The sequence below is a fragment of the Prionailurus viverrinus genome, chromosome C1 (genome assembly GCF_022837055.1).
Source record: "Prionailurus viverrinus isolate Anna chromosome C1, UM_Priviv_1.0, whole genome shotgun sequence".
Classification (NCBI taxonomy): Eukaryota; Metazoa; Chordata; class Mammalia; order Carnivora; family Felidae; genus Prionailurus; species Prionailurus viverrinus.
Genome location: NC_062568.1, coordinates 95,278,958 through 95,302,382, shown reverse-complemented (window position 1 = coordinate 95,302,382; position 23,425 = coordinate 95,278,958). Strand labels below are relative to the sequence as shown.

Genomic DNA, 23,425 nt, shown 5'->3' with positions numbered 1-23,425 from the left:
GATATATTCCATGTTAGATAAATTAACTGATCATCACAGACAAACCCCTTCAAATTGATCTTAGAATTCAGTTCATGAGAGGTCTATAATACAAAATTTCATTTCAATGATACTCCATAATCAAAGTTTCTTAATTATTTGACATGGAAATTTCACCATAATATACCTCTGATTAAAGTACCAACCTCATTGACAATGCCACTCTTTATAATAAAAATATTTTCATGTACCAGACCTTTCTGCATTAATTAATGCAAATAAGCTACTTTCACACCAATTGGCATTAAACTATTTCAAATGTCCAATCACTGAAAATATCTGGTTTGATAACCTGAATAGCATGTAAAGGTTAATTACTGACACTGGTACAGTAAGTTTTCAGTTGGTATTGAAATAAATTTATACATCATCTAACCATGTATAAACTAGTTTTCTCTCTAGCATGTCAATGCAGAAATAAATACATTGTAAGAGGACAGAGTGAGAGACAAACTCAACCTTATTCCTATGTAGTGCTAGAACTAAAAAGTCAAGAATGAAAATCAACGTTTCCACATACAAATATTTTGCAGGTTCCCAGTGACTGAACCAAGTATGTAACTTAGAAAGTGGTCCATTCTTTCCCCACAAACTTTGGTGAAAAAGTTCTCTCTTCATTTAAATTGAATTAAAATGTAGTTTATGTTTTCGTGAGAAATTTATTTGAAATATTTAATCTGCACATCAGGAAAATACAGCAAGCAAGATATATCCAACTGTTTTGATACAAAATTTAGAGGAAAAACTATATAGGAATTATTTAGTCATTCCATGAGGTTATGCCAAGAGAATAGAGCCAGAAAAACTCAAACCAATTTCAATTGGCAACTTTTTAATATCTTGAATAAAAGTCTCATGGTGGCATAGGAAGACTCTTAATTCACCTCCTCCCAAAGAGACACCAAATCTACACCTATATGTAGAGTAATTTCTTCAAAAGAACTGGAGGCTGATTGAACAGCTTCCACACAGCAAACACTGAAGAGACCATATAGAGAAGGGTAGAAGAGACACAGACACAGTAATGACAAGAACCCTACACTGATGTGAAACCTACAGTAAGGAGATACCACTGAAGGGTCTCCCCTGCCCTGAGGCACAGCAAAAACAAACAAACAACAACAAAATGAAAACAAAAACCCAGCAGTTTAAGGGACAACTACAGCCTTAGAGATTAAAAAAAAAAATCCATTTACTAACCCTAGAGTAACTGACACACAGGCAGGGAACTACTGGAATTCTCTCTGGGGTCAGAGGTGCTAATTTTTTATGTTCTCTCTCTACCTTGATAGCACAGATGGGAGTAGGGTCCAGATACTCTAAGTGGACTGCTAGGGCTGCCCCAGTGCACCTTGAGTTCCTAGCCCTCACCAATTCCAGCCATCCCATCAAGACAGCCCAGTAATGCACATTTTGGGATCTCCCACAACTTGTGCCCACTTCAGCCCCAGTTGGCTTGTCAAAGCCACCAGGCATACACAGTTTACAAAAATAATACTCTGACACAAGGCCACTCCTTCAAGACCGGGAGAGGCAGCTATCCCATGTAACTCATAATGTTTTTATGTTTGTCTAACATAAAAAAACCACAATGAGGAGACAGAGAAATAGGTTCCAAATAAAAGAAGAAAAAAAAAAGTGGGGAAAAGACACATACACTAATGAAACAGAGACTAGTAATTTACCTGATAAAGACTTCAAAGTAATGGTCATAATGATGCTTAACAAAAGCGGGAGAAGAATGGAAGAACACAGTGTGCACTTCAACAACAACAACAAAAACAACAATGACAAAAATATAAGAACCAACCAGAGTTACGGAATACAGTAACTGAAATGAAAAATACACTATGGAAATCCACAACAGAAGAATGGATCAATGTTCCAGGAGAGAGACAGAGAGTGTCATGCAAACAGAACGGCAAAAAGAAAAACAAAAAGAATTAAAAAAAAATTAAGAATAATTTAAGGATCTCAGAGACAACATCAAAAGAAATAGCATTCACATTATAGGGATCCCAGAAAGCAAAGAGAGAAAGGGCAGAAGACTAATTTGAAGTAATAATGGCTAAAAAATTCCCTAACCTAGAGAAGGAAACAGACATCCAGGTCTAAGAAGGATAGAGAGTATCAAAGAAGATGAACCCAAAGAGATATACATCATGATATAATATAATTAAAATGGCAACAGCTAAAGGTAAACAGAATATAAAAGACAGAAAGAGAAAAACAAAACAAATTATCACATATAAGGGAAATACTGGCAGGCTACAAGCTGATTTTTCAGCAGAAACTTTGCAGGCCAGAAAGGAGTGACAGGATATAATTAAAGTGCTAAAAGGAAAAATAAAAATAAAAACAAAAAACAAAAAACCTAACCAGAATACTGTATCTGCCAAGGTTATTATTTGGAATTGAAAGAGAGATAAACAGTTTCCAAGTGAAGCACTGGTTTATCACCACTAAACTAACATTATAAGACTTGTTGAAGGGTCTTCTTTAATTAAAAAATAAAAACCATAACTAGAAATAGGAAAGCATATGAAAGAAAAAATCTCACTGGTAAAGGCAAATATATTAAAAAGGATGTGGATTGGCCACTTAAATATTTAGTATGAATGTTAAAAGACAAAAATTGTGAAATCACCTATAACAACAATTAGTAGTTAAAGAATATACAAAGTAAAAAGATGTAAAACATAATGTCACTAAAAACAGGGTAGGAGGAATAAAAATATAGGGCATTTGAACTTACGTGACAATCAGCTTAAAATAATCTACAATATATATGTCAATATGTATGAACCTCATAGTAACCACAAACCAAAAATCTACAATAAATGTACAAAAAATAAAGAGAAAGAAACCCAAATGTAACACAAAAGACTGTCATCAAATTGTAAAATAAGACCAAGAAAAGAAAGGAACAGAGAACTACAAAAACAACCAGAAAAAAATTAGAAAATATCTGTAAGTACATACTTACCCATAATTACTTTAAATGTAAATGGGATAAATGCTCCAATCAAAACGTATAGAGTGACTGAATAAATGCAATAAACAAACAGAAACAATAACAAAACAAGACCCAGCCATTTTAATAAAAGTATGGAGTTTTCTCAAAAAATTAAAAGTAGAATTACCATATGATCTAGTAATTCCACTACTGGGTATTTATCCAAAGAAAACAATAACACTAATTTGAAAAGATACATGCACCCTTATGTTTAAGGCAGCGTTATTTATAATAGGCAAGATATAGAAGCAACCCAAGTGTCCATAAGTAATTGGTTAAAGAACATGTCGTATAAACAGACAATGGCATATTAATCATAAAATGAAGGAGATTTAGGCATTGGCAATAACATGAGTTGACCTAGAGGGTATAATGCTAAGTGAAACAAGTCAGACAAAGAAGGATAAATACATATGATTTCACTCATATGTGGAATTTAAGAAATAAAACAAAGAAAACAAATGGAAAGAGACACAAAAAAATACTCTTAAATAGAGAAAACAAACAAGTGATTTCCAGAAGGGACAGAGATGAAGTAGAAGATTAAGAGTACTCTTATTGTGATGAGCAATGAATAATATAATTGCTGAATCATTATATTGTACACCTGAAACTAACATGTATGTTATTATACTTTGAACAAACAAACTAAAAATAAGATCCAGTTATACACTGCCTTCAACACAGACCTAAAGATATACACAGACAGAAGGTGAAGGGGTGATAAAGGATATTGTATGAAAATGGAAAGAAAAATAGTTGGATTAGCAACACTCATACCAGACAAAATAGACTTTAAAACAAAGAATGTAACAAGGACAAAGAAGTATATTACATAATGATAATGCTAAGAAGAGGACATAACCCATAAATATTTATGCACCCAAAATAGAAGCACCTAAATATATAAAGCAAATATTAACAGACATAAAGAAAGAAATTGGCAAGAACACAGTATAGTAGGGGACTTTAATATCCCACTTATATCAATAGATAGATCATCCAGACAGAAAGTCAATATGGAAACATTGACCTTAAAAGACAGAGTACACCAGGTGGACTTAATATATACATATGTGTGTCTGTGTATATGTTATATATGATATTATATATTACATATTACATACTATATATATAATATATATATGTGTGTGTATATATATATATATAAAACATTTCATCTAACTACTGAATACATATTCTTTTCAATGCACATGTAATATTATTCATAATAGAGCACCAGTTAGGCCATAAAACAGATACTTATAAATTTAAGAACATTAAAATCATATCAAGCATATTTTCTAACAAAATGTTATAAAACTAGAAATCAATTACAAGAAGAAAACTGCAAAAACCCCAGACACATGGAGGCAAAACAAACAAATGGCTCAACAAAGAAATCAAAGAAGAAATTAAAAAATACCTTGGGAGAAATGAAAATGGAACCACGATATTCCAAAATCTTTGGGATGAAGCAAAAGCAGCCCCAAGAGGGAAGTTCATTGTGATATAGGCTTACCTCAAAAATAAGAAAAATCTCAATTAAATCTAATTTTATATATAAGGGAATTGAAAAAAGAAAAATAAAGAAAAAAATGAAGCCCAACATTAGTAGAAGGAAAGAAATGGTCAAAGATAAGAGCAGAAATAAATGAAATAGAGACTAAAATCAATAGAAAAGATCAGTGAAACTAAAAGCTGCTTCTTTCAAAAGATAAAATCAATAAACCTCTAGCCAGACTCATCAAGCAAAAAAGGAGGAGTGATCAAATTAATAGAACCTGGAATAAAAGAGAAGTTACAACTGATACCACAGAAGTACAAATGATCATAAAGAGAATACTATGAACAATTATATGCAAACACATTAAAAAAATAACTAGAAGAAATGGATGTTACTAGAAGTACAAAATCTAAAACCGAACCATGAAGAAATAGGAAATCTGAATAGATAGAAATCTGAACTAGTAATGAAATTAAATCAATAATTTTAAAAACTCCCAACAAACAAAGGTTCAGGACCATATGGCCTTATAGGTGAATTCCACCAAACATTTAAAGTGTTAATGCCTATTATTCTCAAATTATTCCAAAAATTGAAGAGGAAGGAATGTTTCCAAACTCATTTTACCAGACAGGCAATACCCTGATACCAAAACCAAAGACACTATGAAAAACAAAACAAACAAAACAACAACAACAAAAAAAGGAAAGGAAATTAAATTAGAAGCGGACATTTCTTTTGAACATAGGATGCAGAAATCTTCTAAAAATATTGGCAAACTTGATACAATATGTTAATAGTATCAGACAGCACAATCAAGATTTATTCCAGGGATGCGGGATTGTTCAGCATTCACAAATCACTCAACATGATACACTACATTAACAACAGAACAGAGAAAAATCATATGATCATCTCTACTGATTCAGAAAAATCATTTGACAAAATTTAACCTCATTTTATTTTAATTTAATTTTATTTTATTTTATTTTATTTTATTTTATTTTATTTAGAGAGAGAGAGAGAGCAAGCAAGCATGCAGGCAGATGAGAGGGGAAGAGGAAAAGAGAGAGAGAATTTCAAGTAGGCTCCATGCTCAGAACAGAGTCCAACAGAGGGCTAGATCCCACAAACCTGGAATCATGACCTGAGCTGAAATCAAGAAGCGGACATTCGACTGACTGAGCCACCCAGGCACCCCTAACATCTATTTATGATAAAAACTCTCAACACAGGGTGTATGGAAGGAACATACCTCAGCATAACAAAGGCCACATATGACAACAAGGTCATGACAAACATCATATTCGGTGTTAAGACGTTGAAAGCTTTCTCTTGAAGATCGGTAACAAGAGGCCCACTCTTGGCACTTTTATTCAACATAGTACTGGAAGTCCTAGTCACAGCAATTAGGCAATGAAAACAAATAAAAGACATCTAAACTGTAAAGGAAGAAGTAAAACTGTTGCTATTTGTAGATGACATGAAACTATATAGAATACCTTAAAGACTCCACCAAAAACTTACTAGAACACATCAATGAATTCAGTAAAGTTTCAAGATATAAAATTAACATACAGAAATGGGTTGCATTTCTATATATGAATAATGAGCTATCAGAAAGAGACATTAAGACAATAATCCCATTTACAATTGTATCAAAAAAGAATAAAATCCCTAAGGATAACTTTAACCATGGAGGAAAAGACCTGTACTTTGAAAACTAAGACACTGATGAAGGAAACTGAAGATGACACAAATGAATGGGAAAATATACTGTACTCATGAATTGAAAGAATTAATATTGTTAAAATGTTGATACCCCCCAAACCAATCTACAAATTTAATGTAATCCCCATTTAAACACCAATGGCATTTTTTTACAGAACTAGAAAAAGAATCCTAAAATTTGTATGGAACCACAAAAGACCCTGAATACCCAAAGGAATCTGGAAAAATTAAAACAAAGCTGGAAGTATCATGCACCTGATTTCAAGCTATACTACAAAGGTGTAGTAGTAATTAAAACAATCTGCACAAAAACAGACACATAGATCAGGAGAATAGAATAAAGAAGACCATAAATAAACCCACAGCTTTAGGGTCTATTAATCTATGGCAATTGCAAAGGAGGTAAGAATATAAAATGGAAAAGTCAGTCTCTTCAACAAAGGGTGTGGGGACAACTGAACAGCTACAGGGAAAAGAATGAAACTAGACAACTGTCTCATACCATTTATGAAAACAAATTCAAAATGGATTAAAGACTTGAATGTAGGACCTGAAACCATAAAACTCCTTTAAGACAACACAGGTAATAAACTTTTTAACATCATCTTAGCAGTTGTTTTTTTTTGGGGGGGGGGAGTCTCCTCAGGCAAGGGCAACAAAATCTAAAATAAACAAATGGGACTACATGAAACTAAAAAGCTTTTGTACAGTGAAGAAAACCACCAACATGAAAAGGCAATCTACTGAATGGGAGAAGATACTTATAAATCATACATTCAATAAGGGGTTAATATCCAAAATAGAAAAAAAGATGCTACACAATTTAATACAAAAAATTAAAAATGGGAAAAGGACTTAAATAGACATTTTTTTTTCCACAGAAGACATATACATGGCCAATAGGCACATGAAAAAAGGCTTAACATCACTTATCAAGTGAGAATTGCAATTCAAAACCACAAGGAGACAACACCTCACACCTGTCTGATTATTATCCAAAGGACAAAAAATAACAAGTGTTGGTGAGGGTGTGGAGAAAAAACCCTTGTATACTGTTGGCGGGAATGTAAACTGGTGCAACTACCATGGAAAACAGCATGGAGGTTCCTCAAAAATTTTAAAATAGGACTACCATACAATCTGGCAATCCCACTACTGGGTATTTGAGGAAAATTAAAATACCAATTTGAAGAGAAATATGCACACCTATGATTATTGTAGCATTATTTACAGTATCTAAGATATGGAAGCAAACTAAATGTCCGTAGATACATGAATGGATGAAGATGATGTGATAGATAGATATCTTCATCTATTTTATTATATACATTACATATAAATATTACACATCCATTATGAAAGAATGAAATATAGCCATTGTGACAACACGGAAGGACTGAGAGGGTGTTATGCTAAGTGAAATAAGTCAAACAGATACTGTATGATTTCACTTATTATATGTAATCTAAAAATCAAAACAAATGAATGGAACAAAACAGAAAGAGACTCACAGATACAGGAAACAAATTGTTGGTTACCGGTGGCAGTAGGGCTGTGGGTGCAGGCACAAAAAGTGAATGGGATTAATAAGTACAAACTTCCAGTTATAAAATAAATAAGTCATGTGGATATACAGATAGGGAATATCATCAATAATTTTATAGTAACTTTATATGGTGACAGATGATAACTCAACTTATCATGGGGAACATTTCACAATATATAAAATATTAAGTCACTATCATATACACCCAAACTGATAGAATATTTTATGTCAGTTATATTTCAATAAGTCTTACTATTAAGCAGGAAAAAAAAATAGTAGTTGTATAAATTTTGTATTTGTCACTTTTCACACTATACTTCCATAGACAATAGTCCTCTGCATTGAATAATTTTTAAATATTGGAAAAAATAATAATAAATATCATTTTCAAGAATGTATGATAATTTACAGAAGTATTTACATATTAATAGCTCTGATGATCAGATTTTTCACATATTATACAAAATGCTGAGATTATGTTCATTACCCATTCATGTATACCCTTAGGATATATTCCCAGGAACAAACTTTTAGATCAGAAGATATTCATGTTTTATATTTTGTTTCATATTAACTAGTCAAATTCTACAAAGACTGAAAACAATTTATACTGCTATGTGATATACGTGTGGGGTGTGTGTGTGTGTATGTGTGCGCTTAATGCCACAATAAAATAATGTTACCTGTTGTGCTGATTTGGGTTCTTTGAAAGACAAAAACAAACACAAACATAATTATTTAGAGTTGCAATTTGACTTTGATTTGGTTTGAATATCTTGTCATAGCTCTTAATATTTTATATTTCTTCATTTGTGTCTATCAGTATATTTTCTATGGGGTTATTCATGTTTCTTTTTTTCTCATTGATTTATAAAAGCTCTTCTTACGTTGTAAATCATAATTTTGTTTTCATGACTGAAACAAATATTTTACACAATTGCTTGTCTTTTCAACTCTGTGTGTGTTCTACAGAAACATTTTAAATCTTTTTTTTTTTTAATGTTTATTTTTAAGAGAGAGAGAGTGTGTGTGCAAGGTGGCAGGGTGGGGGCAGAGAAAGAGGGAGACACAGAATCCCAAGCAGGCTCCAGGCTGTGAGCTGTCAGCACAGAGCCTGACACGGGGCTCAAACCCACAGACTGTGAGATCATAACCTGAGCTGAAGTCGGACGTTTAACCATCTGAGACACCCATGCACCCCAAATTGAAAATCTTTATGTGATTATTTCTAACAGTCATTTCCTATTTTAGACACTAGTAGTAGGTCAAGAGAAGCTTTACTAACTCAACATTACACACTTTGTGCAAGTATTTTTTATGGTTATTTGACATCCATGATCTCTTGTACAAACTTGTCAAATCACTATGTAAAACCTACTTAAACTAATGTAACCAAGTGTCAACTATATTTCCACTAAAAAAATTAAAAGTGAAAAAAAATTTGTATTTATTCTCCAAATCTTATTTGAGATTACAGTTCATTAAAAATGTAAAAGCTTTGAAAAAGACTTAAAATATGTTTTAAAAATTTATAAAATTAAAAAAAAAAATTGAAAGATAAGATCCATGATCTCTTCAATCCACTTAAAAACATTTTTTCTTAAAAGTGTGAAGTATAATTCCAGTTTTTTGTCTTTTGTTTTTTGTGTATTTTTTTGTATTCCCCAAATAAGCAAGAAGTTGCCCAATATAATCAGTTTAGTATTTTTTCTTTATTAAAATATTCCTACATCTTATATATGCTTGACTTTTTCTGGATGATTTTCACCTTATTTATTTCTTTGCCTTTACCTGACTAGAATCACTATAATACAACCTTAAAATATACTTTCACACCTGAGAAGATTAGTTCATTTTCATCTTTTTTAGTGACATTATATATTCTAAATCTTGATTATTCAAGTGCAAGTCTTAATCTTCTGATTAAATTCTAGTCAAACTAAGAGGATTCAATATTGTAAATGGAAATGTTTTTGTTCATCACCTTAAAAAAAACTGAGTCATTTCTTAAAACACCAATATATCGGTCATAAGCATCATTCATTTGTTCCTGTTTTTATTTAATATCTTTCATCCTCATATTTATCTGTCTTCATGGTAGGAGTGAAGATTGCTGGGTATTAAAGTGTTTGTGTGGATTGTGTGTATGGCTCGACAGTTACTGTGAAAACTTGGACAAGTGACAAAACTTTGCTTGCCTTAGTTTCCTGGAGATGATAACATCTTTGAAGAAAATCAATGCTTTCCTTTTGAAGGATGGGTGGTTACTGGGGGGGTTAATAAAGAGGGATTCTTATTAAAGGGAAAGAGTTGTGGGCTGGAAGTATTTCAGAATAACTGACCTTGTGATAAAAATACAGGCAGGCACTGATAAAGATTAATGTGGTCTTTTATATGCTGCTTATGAAAAATGACCTGAATACAACCTGATGAAAAAAAATACTTTTTTTTTTTCCCCAAAAGGAAAGAGAACTCAGGACAGAACTTTACAGAGGAATTATTCTAATGGTGATAGTAATATCTGAAGAAAGTTGTTTTCTCTCGTAGCAAAGATAATAGTCCACTACTTTCAACATAAAATCCCCCTGCCATCTATACTTGTAAGGTTCCCGGTGGCATGAAACTCAAATACATAACAAATTGACTTTCAATCTCACATGCTGCATGTATATTCAACTGGCCTGGCATGTCATCCATGCCATCCCGGTTATTGCCCCAAACAGGGGTGTCTTCCAGAAGGGGCCAAATCTTCAGCCCTGAAGCTCAGCCAATACAACTGAATATTGAAAATACCAGAGGGGCGCCTGGGTGGCTCAGTCGGTTAAGTGTCCGACTTCGGCTCAGGTCACGATCTCGCGGTCCGTGAGTTAGAGCCCCGCGTCAGGCTCTGGGCTGATGGCTCAGAGCCTGGAGCCTGTTTCGGATTCTGTGTCTCCCTCTCTCTCTGACCCTCCCCCGTTCATGCTCTGTCTCTCTCTGTCTCAGAAATAAACATTAAAAAAAATTTTTTTTAAAAAGTAGAAAATGCCAGAGATCATCCAGAAACCATCACGTAGACAAGGAATCAGAACCTGAGGTTCAAGAACAGATTTTTTTCTCCCTTAGGAAGGTAAATGCCACAAACTTGTAACTACTTGCAAAGGGGGGTTAGTATATATGACTTATACAAAAATCAGAAGATCCAGGGAAAATAATTTTAAAACTGAAGTACATAGATCTGTTTTCTTCACTTTTGTGCCCATTTCTGCTTCATTCCAAAAGCCTCGTGTTACACTTTGACAGATTGTTTTATGACTCCAAATTATCCTGACCCTCCTCTTTCTAAAAAAATTGTATTCTGTATGTATGTTCTTCAAATTTTCTGAATCATAAAATTGATTAAAGCACTTTATAAAAATATGATTTCTAGGAGATCACCTGAGATGAGACATTGAAATCTGTATTTTGCCGGGTGCCTCATGTCACCTTATTGTCAGGCAGGTTTGGGAAATGTTCTTCTGCTCTATCAAAATTCTCTTCATTTGGACAGAAAGTAATTGGACAGAACAATCGGGGGCTAAAGAAGTTTCATTACAGAATATGAGAAAAGGGCTTCAAAGTCAATGTTCTTCCCTAATGTAAAATTAATCATCCTTTTCAGTTTAGACTGCAAGAAGGAAGTTATTCTTTTCAGCAAAAGTACAAGGTTTTAAAATCTCTTCCCAATGCTGCATCATGGTCAGAATCCAGAAGTACCCAGGTATCAAATATCATTCCTGGCCCATTCAAAGAGAGAAGCTAGGCTCAGAGTAATAGACACTAATCTGGTATTACACACTCAATTGTATAGGGAAACCATCTTTTTTTTTAAAAGACCATTGTAGAAGATGCTGTATTTTCTTTAATTTAAAAGAATTATTCCTAATAGAGGCTTTGAACTTTCTGAAATAGAAATAAGAACCCACAGTTGAGCTAACAGTATCATGGTTCTGACTTGGATTAGAAGAAAACAGGATGGGGACTCAGGGAAATAGAGAAGACACTGAATAATAAGTAGATAACAAAGACCGGACAGAAGAAATACAGCTTTGTCAATGACCTGGTTAAGGCACTTGATGTGCTACAGGGATTTAGTCTCAGCAACCCATTACATTTAAATTCCATTGACTATATTCTGGAAAGGGGACAGTTTCAGTTCCATATCTGGAAAAAAGGATGATCATGGGACTATCTCATAGGTTTACTGTGTATATAAAATGAGATATTGTGAAGTCCTTGGGATACTTCAGGGTCCAATAAACATTAGATGTTATTAACATTGCTTCTATGGTTATTAGGAATAACATGCTTGAGGGGAGCCTGGGTGGCTCAGTTGGTTGAGTGTCCATCTTCGGCTCAGGAGAGAACAGAATACTCCCCAACATGATCTCATGGTTCGTGGGTTTGAGCCCCGTGTCGGGCTCTGTGCTGACAGCTTGTAGCCTAGAGCCTGCTTCAGATTCTGTGTCTCCCTCTTTCTCTGCCCCTCCCCTGCTCATACTCTGTCTCTCTCTCTCTCTCTCTCTCTCTCTCTCTCTCAAAAATAAACATTAAAAAATTTGTTTTTAAAAATGCTTTAAATAATTATATTATGTAGAGTTTTTTTTTTATACAATGTCAATTAATGTAGTCATCCTGAACTACACTGGGTTTTAATTGCACAATTATGTGTAATCACTTATCCTTAGAAATATATAGACTCTTGGAGAACCTGGCTGGATCAGTCGGTAGAGCCTATGACTCTTGATCTTGGGGTTGTGAGTTTGAGCCCCATACTGGATGTAGAGATATTTAAAAATAAAATCTTTAAAAAAGATGTAGAGATATTTAAAAATAAAATCTTTAAAAAAATCTTTATTTTTATTTAAAAAAGAAAATCTCTAAAAAAAATAAAATCTTTAAAAAATCTAGACTCCTTAAACTCCTAATTAACAACTCCATTCAAGACTATGATACTTGGAGTTGAATGAAGAGATAGAAAATGTTCCTTACAAAATTCCTTCTTAGCCTATATTATTCCTAATTAGACATGTTCCACATGATATTAACTCGCTGAAATGTATTTGTTAGGAAGAAAGAAATTAAACTAACTCATTCTGGGGTTGGATAAGAGATAGCCAACTCAACAACAAAACTGCATTTATTTGTAATACCATCCTGCTAAATACTACCATACTCAAGGACAAGAAAAAAAAATCAATGAAAATGAGGACGAATAATAAAATCACTGAAAGCAAAAACATGTTCGTTTCAAAGATCATTAATGTTGACAATCCTATAATAAGACTAACAAAAGAAAAGAAAAGGGAAAACAAAACCAGAAACATTGGACATAAGAGTATCACCAAACCATTAGAAAGATATAAGGGGGCAGTTAGTACACTTCTATATCTATAAATTTGATAAATGAAATGGACAAATTTCTTGAAACATAAAACTACAAAATCTTAAAATGATATAGGTTACCTAAAGAGTACTAGATATATTAAAGAAATTAAATTAATAGCTAATGTAATTTTGAAACAAAGAAAACTGCAAGTCACAATGGCTTCATGGGTGAACTCTATTAAGCCTTTAAAGTAGGACAAATACCAATACAACACACACATTACCAGAATACAGGAGAGAACAGAATACTCCCCAACTAATTTTATGAGGCCAGCATTATTTAATACGAAAATGAGATAAAGGCATTAAAATAGATACAACTGGGGGCGCCTGGGTGGCTCAGTCGGTTAAGCGTCCGATTTCGGCTCAGGTCATGATCTCGCGGTCTGTGAGTTCGAGCCCCACGTTGGGCTCTGTGCTGACTGCTCAGAGCCTGGAGCCTGTTTCAGATTCTGTGTCTCCCTCTCTCTCTGACCCTCCCCCGTTCATGCTCTGTCTCTCTCTGTCTCAAAAATAAACGTTAAAAAAAAATTAAAAAAAAAATAGATACAACTGTCCAATATGCTTGACGAGCATAGGCACAGAAAGCCTCAAAACAAAATTCTAATGAAAAAAAAAATATATATATATAATGACCAAATAGAATTTATTCCAGATGCAAGACTGCTTTAGTATTTGAAAATCAAGTCTTATATTTCACATTCAACACCCCCCATCACATTATATAGTAATTGATGCAGAAAAATCACTTGACATTTAATATCCATTCATGATTAAAATTTTTGAGCAACTATAATTAGAAGCAAATATCCTCAATGTGATATATAGTATTACCAAAACATACAGCTAATGTCATTCTTTATGATGAAATATTAAATGCTTATCTACCCTTGGAAGCAAGGCAAGGAATCCATTCTCCCCATTCTTGTTGAATATCATATTGGAATTCCTAACTAGAAAATGAAATAACATATATACTTATTGGAAAGGAAAAATAAATAAAACTGTGTCTATTCTTAACTGACATAATTGTCTATGTAGAAAATCCAAAGAATCTATAATAAGTTACTAGAACTGATAAATGAAACAATGTTAATAAATTAGCAATGTTAAAAGATAACATGTTGATATAGAAAAATGTCAAAAAGTTATATGCTGGCAATAAATAACTGGGAATTGATTTGAAAAAGCAGTGCCATTTATAATAGTGTCAAAATTATGAAATACTTAAATATAAATCTAAACAAGTATGCAAAATTTATATACTTAAAACTACTAAACACTGATTAGACAACCTAAGTGTGCTGTCATATATGGTATTCATGGATTAGAACACTCTATGTACTTGAGATGTCAATTCTCCCAAAACTGATCTATAGCTCTAACACAATTTCAAATAAAACTCCAGCAAAATATATACACAAAATAATTATAAAATGTATATGAGTTATGAACAAACCAAACCAAAACAGAACTTAGAAAAGTCAAAACAATTTGTAAGAACAAAGTTGGAGGACACACACAGTCTGATTTTAAGGTTTCTTATGAAGGTACAGTATTCAACACAATATGATATTAAAGAAATGAGGGGCCCAATCACAGAATAAGAAGGAGTCTAGAAATGTGTATGTGTGTATATATATATATATATATATATATATATATATATATGTGTGTGTGTGTGTGTGTGTGTATATATATGTGTGTGTGTGTGTGTGTATATATATACACATATATATACACACATACATGTACATGTACACATATATACATATATACACACACATATATACACACATGCAAGTACATATATACATATATATACACATGTGCATATGTGTGTGTGTGTGTATACACACACATACATACACATAGTGAATTTCAAACAAAGATTCCATTGCAATTCAATGGTTTAATGGAGAAGGAATAATCAGACTTTTCAACAAATGGTGCTAGAATAATTGGATATTTATGTATAAAACAATAAACATTTATCCATATTTTGTATCATATGTTAAAATTAACTAATAATGAATCCTAGACCTCAATGTAAAACCTAAAAGTTCCACAAGGAAACAATACTGGAGAAAATCTTTGTGATATTTGACTAGGCAAAATTTCTTAGCTAGAAAGCCAAAGACATAGTGCATAAATGACAAAAAGTAAAGTGGATTTCATCAAAACTAAGAATGTCTGATTTTCAAACATATCATTTATATCAAAATGATATAGTTAACCACAGATTGGGAAAAAGTATTTGAAATCCTCTATGATAAAGGGCCTGGTTCCAAAATAAACAAAGAACCTTCACCTTCACCCTCACCCTCACCTATTTAAATAATAAAACTAACTCTTCCAACCAAAATAATAAATATATAAAACTAACTCTTCCAACCAAAAAAATAAATAAAATAATAACTAATAATAATAAATAATAAAACTAACTCTTCCAACCAAAAAAATAAATAAAATAAATAAAAAAAGAAGGGGTGGGAGATTTGAAAACTTATCTAAAGAATATACATAGATAGAAATTAAGCAATAAAAAAATTTTCAACATGATTGGTTATTAGGAAAATTCAAATACCATTATACACTTATTAGAATGTCAAAATAAGGATAATGCTGATGATACAAAATTGTGATTATATGGACCAAATGGAAGTTTCAAACATTTTTGATGGTATTGTCAAATGGCACTTTAGAAAATAAGTTCCCAGTTCCTTATAAAGTTAGACTTATGTTTACCATAAGATTCAGCCATGCCCGTTCTTAGGTATTTCTCAGAGAAATGTAAATCTATGTTCATAAAAAAATCCTGTGTCCAAAGGTTTATACTTTATTTTTAGATGATCATCAACTTGAAACTACCTAAATGTCCTTCAACTAGAGAAATAGATGAATAGCTTGTGGTATATCAATCCAAACAAATATAATTTAAGAATATAAAGAAACAAATTACTGATACACACAGCAATATGCATGGACCTCACTCATAAGTAAGAGAAAAAGAGAAATTAGATTTAAAAGGTACATGATTTCCATTTATATGACATTTTAGAAAACATGAAACTACAGACAGCAAACAAACCAATACTTGCCATGAGCTGAGATTAAAGAGAAGAGTTAAGGGGGTGCCGGGGTGGCTCAGTTGGTTAAGTGTCTGACTCTTCGTTTCACTCAGGTCATGATCTTGCAGTTTCATGAGTTCAAGCCCCGTGTTGTGCTCTGTGCTGGCAGCACGAAACCTGTTTGGAATTACCTGTTTGTCTCTCTCTCTCTCTGCCACTCCCCCCACCCACACTGTCTCTCCCTCTCTCAAAATAAATAAATAAATTTTACAAAAATAAAAAAATGGAGAGAGGAGCTAAGTACCATGTAACATGGGGTAATTTTTTGGTGTGATGGCACCATTCTGTGTCTTGACTGTAGGTGCCATGACTACATGGAGTTATTAAAACTTGTAGACCTGAACACTAAAAAGGGCTTATTTTCATGCATTTAAATTATATCTTCAAAGATTTTGTTTACTTATTTATTTACTTTACTTAAATTCAAGTTAGTTAATATACAGTATAGTATTGGTTTCAAGAGTAATATTTTTATTTTTTGAGGGAGAGAAAGTGAGCATGTGAGCCTGTGTACACACGAGTGGGGGAAGGAAAGAGAGACGGAGAGAGAGACTCTTAAGCAGTCTCCATGATCAGCACGGAGCTTGATCTCATGCCAGAGATCATGACCTGAGCTGAAATAAAGAATCAGACACTTAACTAACTAAGCCATCCAGGAGCCCCTAAATTATATCTTAATAAAACAACCCCCCCACCAAAAAAAAATAGAGGAGTTATTTGCTATCTGAGATAAAGCCAGGTATAGATGAAGAAAGGAATAGAGGGCTATTTTAAGAAAATTCTCAATCTATTAAGACACTACCAAGAATGGTTTTCCGTATTTAAACTGTTTTACTCTATGTTGCAAGATATTATAAGTAAAGATTTAGATTTTCATCATATTTCAAGAAATCTAAGTTGTGCACTGTTCTCACATTTTAACACCTCTGAAATTGAGGACTCTGAAACAAATAGAATGCCAAGCTTACTGGGACACAAAATAATGGTGCATCTTTTAAGTGATGATATGTCAGATTCGATGAAGTATAGTAGTCTACTGTAGCAAACAAGTTGTGCTAAAAGGAAGTATATCTTTGTCAAAAGGGTTAAAGGCCAAAATGCTGCTTTGCTGCCTTTCATTCCCTAATTACCCAGTGTCAACTACTAAATGGGAAGAACACAATCAATATGCGAATGGGATTTTATTATGTCATTGGAATATTTAAAGCAAGATTCCAGGGAACTGTAAATTCAAAATGAAAATTAATTTCAAAGTAAGTGCATAGACCCACATGGTCAACTGGACTTTCTGCAGTGACGGAAATGTTCAATCTGCTCTGTGCCACAGACCACAGGTGGCAAAAGAGTACTTGAAATGTGGCTAGTGCAACGGAGGAGCTGAACATGTAATTTTATGTAGTATTAATTTAAATTCAAAAGGCCACATGCTGATAAGTGTGGACAACACAGACTTAGCCATTGGGTTGAAGCTGTTTTAGGATTCGTATAAAAGGACTATGACACAGCTCTGAAAGTATCAATCAGCACTGCTTTGGCCTCCATGGTCCTGCATCATCAACCTGTTTTTGGGATAAGGGAGAAACAACAAGTACGAAGATTAGCACAAGAGACATTGGGTCGCAGTAAGAACACCAACTGTTTCTCCTTTGTCACCCTTCATGCAATTAAGCATTCCCTTTTCCGGCAGACAAATCTCTCCCAGCCCTGATTTTATTTTCATCATTTTTCTCAGTGTGATAGCAGGGAGAATAACACAACTGAAAGATGCAGATTAAGTAGTATCATTAGTTATGTAGTCTAAATATATAACAGCTAATGGTGAGAATAATAAGATTGAGGACTTCAACCCGGATCTGTACGGAGATTATACAGAGGTCACAACCTTCCCTGCTGAAGAACCAACAATTTGTAATCAGTAATTGACATTTTATATCACTTTTGGCTATTGCACTTTGCATTTTTCCAGTATATTTTTGTATTTCATTTATTATATGCTTGGACTAAGGAGTTTTTCAATTAAAAATGTTATCAGTATCAAATAATTAGTAAATTCATATCATTTCCAAAGTATCTTAACATGTTTAAACTCTAAGAAGTAGATGGTAATTTGACTCTGAATAAAATTTAATGATTTAACAAAAGCAATTTAAAATAATTTAATACCATCACTTTAGGGCAAGGGGAGAGGTGCCTGGGTGGCTCTGATGGTTAAGCATCAACTCTTGGTTTCGGCTCAGGTCACGATCTCACAGTTTTGTGAGCTTGAGCCTGGTGTAGGGCTTTGAGTTGACAGTGCACAGCCTGCTTGGGATTCTCCTTCTCCTCTCCCTCTTCCCCTCCCCCACTTTCATGCTATCTCTCCCTCTCAAAATAAAAAACTTAAAAAAATACCATCACTGGTGTACCACACGTATGGACATAAATGCATACATATATGTTCTATATATATGTTATATCAGGGCTATTTTATATGGTTGTACACCTTGTTCTGTATATAAAACAACCCAGCAGAGGAGAGAAGACTGAAGGCCAACCTAAATGCTGGCTATCCTCCTGCACAGAACTGCGTCTGACCAGAAGAGAAAGCACCTTTCATCACACAACCTGCTGAGCACTTGTCAAGCAGTGTGCCCATGGATGAACAGGCATCGAGAAAGAGCTTTTCATAATTTGTCTACCTGAAGTAGGAGTACTTTTTTTTTTAAACACAAAGATGCAGTGGTCCTAACATGTGCCTAGACATGTTCCCAGTAGCGTGCTATGTTTATTCATGTTTAGGTCTCCATTATTTGAATAAAGGCTTAAGGAAAACTCTATCAGAATTCTTGACTACTAGTGTCAGAATTTGATTTTAGCTAATTAAACCTAAAAGGCATGTATTAGTTAAGTATGAGGGATCTCAAAGAAGAGTTGGGAACACTAAAAGACCAATGACAGGTGCTAAGTTTCTGGAATATTGGTTGAAACTATACCATGAAACTGGCTGGCACACACACACAAAATGGTGATACATGGAACCCTACAGAAAACTTGCACCACTTTCTCTCCACCAAAACCATTTCGGGACTAGAAACATGACTGATGGCAGCTGATGCCAGTGGAACGCCAACACTTGTGTGACCACCAACCTAACAAAACTTAGAGACGCCACAGGGAGCCTTCTCTTTCATATGGAATAATTCTGAACTGAAGTTCGTTATTGGTGGTCTAAGTTACATGCCTACATCCTAACTCTAAGAAATCCCCACAGAAGCCAATTAAATTATGTTATCCTGTGCACATCCAAATAGAAATATAATATTTCATGTAAAACAATCATGTTAACATTTATAGCAAATAAATAATTGATTACATAATTATTTCCTCATGATTATTATTCTTGGCTTTTTGCAAGATGACACAGAAAATTACTGTTTTTTAAGAACAGTTGTAGAAATAACATTAACCCAACAATTAGTTAAGAAGTTGGTCTATAAATGTGGTACAAAAAGGATATTCTTATAGGACAGACTATTGATTCTAAATATAAACAAAGACTCTCATGATTACAGCAAAGCAAAATGAAACAAAAAAACACACACATCCACACAATGCAACTATGAAAATAATATCAGAAAAAGACTTAAAACCAGAGAAAATGAAAAGAAAGCATAAGAACAAGAATTATATGGGACCTGTAATAAGATGGTAATTTCAATCAGGTTGTTGTACTTCAAATAGATTGAATATTACTTTCCAAGGGATTTACATGATATAAATAAGCAATCTGAATTATTAGGCTCCAAATACTCTACTTTCACTAAAGGAATCCCTGTTTCCCAGAGACATTTGCATAATAAAATTTTGGACCCCACATCTTTATTATTTATTTAGCCTAAGCCTCTCATTTTACATCCAAATATTTGATGTATTACTTTATTTTATAATGACTCTGGATATGGTCACAGAAATGTGAAAAACAAGACAAGCATCTGAAAAACAATTCACCTGGACTGTACTCCACAATGGGGAAGCAAAAGAGAAAAAAGGCACATTTTTTAGAGGTTTGTTTGTTTGTTTGTTTTTAATGCTTAAGAAATCTGAAATGTTGCCACGAACATGAGAAACAGACATTTGGAGTAGATAATGATATATAAAAAAAAAAAACAGAATTAAATGATACAGTGAAAGGTACTGACTGAAAGGAAAACAAGATTAGTAGAGGCTACAGAGAGCAGAGAGGGCCTCATGGGACTCTTGCTCCCGGACTGTCCTCCAGACAGATCTCTAAAATGCACTCCTGATTCCCCTTGAACAATGCTCTCTTTGTGGAATAGCTTTCTCTTTGGTCTGATTCTTTCCTTGCAGTTTTGAACAACTCATTATGAAATCTTGGAATTTTTTCCCCTTTACTTTCTGTTTTTATCTTTGGTGGTGCTTTCAATGGCTCCAGTATACACTGTTCAAATTTTGATTTAATTTCCAAAAGTATTTTTGGCATTTAGAGCATATTAATAAGGAGATTTTTCCTCCAGGGTCACAGGGTATCTCCAAAATTAAAAAAAAAAGCTATAATCTAAAAAATGTCTATTATGTCAAATGACATATTCATCTAGGAACCATGATTAGACCTTCTCTGTATTATTACAGTTGGTTCAAACAAAACTCCAAGATATGAGCACAATTATCCCCATTTATACATGAGGTCATATAATTTTCCTGTGTTTACATAGTTGGCAAAAGAACAGATTTTCTGATTCTAAAGCACATGTGTTTTCTCCCAAGAAACACACAGCTCCAATACAGCTTAAATTCCAATCTAGTTTAGAGACTTTGGAGCCAAACAATAAAACGATGTTGTAATTTGTCCACTGTCAAATTTACTAAGTATTCTCTTAAAGGCTCCTTGATTTCTTGAAATTTCTCAAATTTCAAAGAGACATTCTTGTAGGAAAAAAAAAATCTCCTGAATGGAAAAGTCTTTCTTTAATTCCTCTTTACATAACAAGTGTTCTGAAGATACAGTATGTTTTTACCTTTGCAGGTACTACTGGCTGAATTGGTTTCAGGGACATGAAACTGGACTGGTTTTCACCACCTTGACATTTTTAACAATTACATATTTGAATTTGTGTTTTGTAATTTAAGTTTGTTGGGAAAGCAGAGCATGCACGTGATCAGAGGAGACACTCAGAACAGGCATGCGCTCCGTTCACATGTAGTATTTATGATGCCTCCTAAGCACAGAATTCTGGTAAGCCCATAATGTGTCTGAGTTCAGTGATACCTAAATTGAGTACAAGATAAGTATGTTATGTCTACAACTGAGTAAGAGGGGATGCTGCCAGCCTCAAGGGGCTCTCTGTTTGAAGCAGAGCTTGTTTGAATAAATAGAGAAACATCAATGATCAAGGAACCATACTGTATTCATTTTACATGTGTTACCTCCCTGTGTTAGTCAACCATGTATGCTTAAAATAATGTCACTGGAGGAAAGGGAAAGACAAATGCCCATAATTCCTTTACCATTTAAGTTCCTGTCTTACTCATCATTAAGCCAAAGGTAGAGATTATTGGCGGAATATGTGCATATCAAATGTAAAATAAAACCAGTTGAATTAATTTCATTCAGCATTGCCATTGCCCAGTTGGAAAGAAATACATACGCATATACAAACAAAGAAATAGGAACTGTGTAATTTCAGCAGTTCTACAGATAAGATGAAAACTCATATTTTCATTTAAAATCGGTATTGCACAATATAAGTACAAATGCTAAAATTGATGCCAAGATTTAAGTTTCAATTTTTCTTAATAAGAATAACATTAAATAGCAAATAATAATAATAATAATAATAATAATACAAATCCAACACCATGACAATTTGAGACCACAGAAGAATGAAAAAATATGTATCTTTTAGTAAGTTTAATGACACTTTCTTTCTGCTTCATCAACAAAGGTCTCCTGTTCATTCTGCCCTGGGCCCCACAATTTATATAGCAGGTCTGACTACCAGCTGAGAGTAAGATTTCGTTGATGTTTCCATACCATATTTTCTTACAGCATTTATTTAAGTTCTACTTCCAACCATATGAACAGTAAAACCAGCTTTGGTCTCAAAATACTTATAATAAAGTATTTTAAAAAAAGAATTTTGCAAAGAAATTAATAAAGAAATCTGACATTCAGTAATAATCACACTATCTAGTGACATGGTTTTTCCTTAGTCTATTTGCTTCAACTGATGATGACTTAAAAGACCAAAGTTATTACCTCTAAATTCTCAAAATCTAATTTTACAAAATCAGACTGTTGGTAGAGGTGAAAACATAAGACTGTGAATCCAGAGACCAAGAGCTAGGTAGCATTTGGGTTTTCCATTCTTCAGTTATTTTAAACTTGGGTAATATGCTCAAATTTTCTGAGACTCGGTTTCTCATTTCGTAAATGAGAAGATTACGGGAGGGATTTCAATGAGATAATCCTTTAGTAATTGCCAGTTACAAATTGGAAATGATATATGGAGCATGCCCAGTTCACTGTTACCTACCAGGCCTTCAACAAACGGAAGCTATTATAAAATTCTAGGACAATCTACTTCTTAAATTGGCCTCCACGCCATGTATTTATATCCTTTCATAACATAATGATTAACCCATTTGTGACTTGTTTGTGAGTACAAAATGGCAAAACTAGAAATGATGACATACAAAAAATAAATAAATTCTTAAAATAACTCATTGCTTTTAGCACTTAAGGTATGGTTAATTAATTAAAAAGTGAAAAAAGAAAGAAGTTGGTCTGGGGCTGGTGGAACTGGTAAATGAATGAAAACTAATGAATTCTTCTTTGCAGTGGTTACTGACTGAATTCCTTCTGTTAAACTGACCAAGACTCATGATCTTTGAAAGTGTCTCTGCATAGCAGACCTATAAAAACCTACTGTATTATTAAAATTATTATATTATTATTAAAGCTATAATCTTACATTTAAATGCATACTATGAAAGTACTATCTCAACATCAAATTCATAGGCATTTGGGGAAAAAAGTGGCTAAATCAAAA

At 33.3% G+C, this 23,425-nt stretch overlaps 1 protein-coding gene across 2 annotated transcripts in view; it reads right to left on the bottom strand.

The window, feature by feature from the left end:
* DPP10 (dipeptidyl peptidase like 10) overlaps positions 1–23,425 on the bottom strand; it is a 653,109-nt gene that overhangs the window by 172,623 nt on the left and 457,061 nt on the right. The window lies entirely within an intron of this gene.